General features: G+C 40.9%; 1 non-coding gene across 1 annotated transcript; it reads right to left on the reverse strand.

The window, feature by feature from the left end:
- Window positions 1-2,300: 2,300 nt before the first annotated feature.
- Window positions 2,301-2,383, reverse strand: trnas-uga (transfer RNA serine (anticodon UGA)). Its single transcript has one exon. It is a non-coding gene; the product is annotated as a tRNA-Ser (tRNA).
- Between the last annotated feature and the right edge of the window lie 258 nt (window positions 2,384-2,641).

Consider the following 2,641-nt stretch of genomic DNA (forward strand, 5'->3'; position numbering starts at 1 on the left):
GAGGGCAATTAGAGATACGCAACAAATGCTGCCCTTGCTTACGAAGTCCTCATGCTTGACTTAATCAAATAAAGCACTGGGACCTCTAGATTGTTGCACAGGAACAAGAAGACCCTCAAGTCCAGGTTATAGAATGCTGAATCAGGAGACAACTAGAAGAATGGATAGCTCGCTGGTTTCAAGACGTAAAGCAGAGACTAGTGTTAAAATGGAGCTTTTCTTATTGGAAGAAGGTGGGTAGTGGTGTTCCACAACGACCTTTGTTGGGATCATTGTTGTTCAAAAGTTATATTGAAAATTTGAACGAGGAAGCAAAAACATAATTACGAAATTTGCAAATGATATCTAATTAGGGGGGGGTGTTCAAAATTGAGGAGGACTGCAACAAATTACAGGAGGTCATGAAAAATTTACATTTGAATTTCAAACCATATAAATGTGATGTGTTATATTTTGTTCTGAAAATAGGGTGGTTGCATATTATTTGAGGATGTCAGTCTGGGTGGCGTAGAGGATCAAAGTGATCACGGAAGAAAAATGCACAAAACTCTAAAAGTTAAAACACAGGTTAACAAGGCTATACAAAAGGCAAAGAAAACGAGATTTTTTTTTTCGACACGGACAGAATATAAAAGTAGTGACGTTATTCTAAACTTCTATTTAACCTTTGTTAGACCACACAGAATGCTGCTTACAGTTCCATTCGCCATATTATAAAAAGCATATAGAGGCATTGAGAGGATGCAGAGTAGATTTACAAGGATGATGCATAAACAGTCAGTGCAAACATACCAGGAAAGGTTGAACATGCTGGGTCTACTTTCACTTGAAAAAAGAGGCTGAGGCGCTACCCAGGTTTGGTACTCTGTTTACAAGGTAACGGTAGAGTGAGGTATATGTTTGGACATAAGGTTACAGATTGTGTGGAATAATATTCTGCTGCCGCTAATGTCCTACAGCACATCAAGGATGCCCAGCTTTGAGCTGCTACATCTCTTCAGAATCTATCACATATAGCACGGTGGTAGTACCAGATAACACGATGCAGAGTGTCCTTCGTGTAAAGACAGGACTTGGCATCAACAAGGTTTGTCCAGTGTTCACTACTACCAATACTGCCATGGACAGTTGCATCTGCGACATACAGATTGGTGAGGAGGAGGTCAAGTAGGTGTTTTAATGTCGGAGCGACAGTAGTGATGCAGCACTGCACTTTCGGAGTTGCTGACTTTCCGTTGAGATCTTAAACCGAGACCCTGTCTGCCCTCCGAACTGGACTTAAAAGATCCCACGCCCACTATTCGGAAGGAGAGCAGGAGAGTTCACTCCGGTGTCATGGAGCCAATGTACATCCTTCAACACACATCTGTTCACTTTAACATCGTTGGTTCTTGCTGTTGCAAATCTTCTTTTGCATTTCCTACCTTACAAAAGTGACCACACTGTAAAACTACTTAGCTGGCTGTGAACCGCTTTGGGAAGTCCTGAGGTGAACGATGCTGAAGAAATGCTCGGTTTATTCATTTTGATCATCCGCTAAAAGTACACGATAGTAGGGCCGGTTAATTCAGATGGTTCATGCATGGTGCTGTTAACGTGAAGGCCGCGGGTTCCATCACCGTACTGGAAATTTTATTTTTGCGTGGGGGAGGGCGGTGTTGCGAGTACTTTAGCTCTGTTATTCGAGAGAAGCTTTAACATTTAGGAACGAAACTCACAAGGGCCCTGCAAAATATTGAAGCAATGATGCAAAATCTTAGTTCTGATAAGAGCTGGTGGAAAGAGGGATTGTGTCGAGCATTTAATGAACAATTCGCTTATCTTCGAGAATTTGGGACTTATCAGTTAATGGCCCACTGCCGCTGATTGGTTTGCGTTCTCAGTATGGAACTGAAATAAATAAAATTCCCTTGAATCATCGCTCATTCTCAATATTAGTCTGCTGTGTACTGCAGGAGCAGCGTGGCTTAACGGAGAAAGAGTCTGACTTCGATGCAAACACTGATGTTATCTGAATATTATAGGTTTTTGTACTGCCTAAACTTGTTCAGCTCATCAGCTGAATGTGGTTTCCTGCCAAACATTGCAGGGCTCTTTAAAAAATGCACTTTTTAATGCTGTTTTCTGTGTATATTTCTCAATGCTCTTTGCAAAAGTTTCGAACAAACAAACAATCACGTATTGATTCTCGTAAATTATTAGTGTTTCCAATTCGAATAATAGGTTGCTTCAATCATTTTAACAAAAAGCTGTTCAGGGAATTCGGTTGAGTCTCGGTTTCAGTCATCTCGTCACGGAATCGCTGCAAGCAGGGTTTGGAACCAACGCGGGAAACCCCAATTGGATTTCAAGTCCAATGCCTTAACCACTCGGCTATCACATCTACATTTTGCAATTATTTTAATAATCAAATGGTCCTTTGAAAAATTAAGACAATTGGTCGACATGCTTGCCCTCATTTATCTCCCAGTCGATGTGAAAACTAAATCGTAGAATCATTGAATCTCACAGCACAACAGGAAGCAATTCGGACAGAACTGAAAGGATTTACTTACCGTGAAAGACTGAACAGACTGGAGAGCTTATCTCTGCAAAAGTAAAGGCAGATATTGTCTTTAATATTATGAAGTGATATGATAGC

The sequence above is a fragment of the Pristiophorus japonicus genome, unplaced genomic scaffold (genome assembly GCF_044704955.1).
Source record: "Pristiophorus japonicus isolate sPriJap1 unplaced genomic scaffold, sPriJap1.hap1 HAP1_SCAFFOLD_47, whole genome shotgun sequence".
In the NCBI taxonomy this organism is placed as follows: Eukaryota; Metazoa; Chordata; class Chondrichthyes; family Pristiophoridae; genus Pristiophorus; species Pristiophorus japonicus.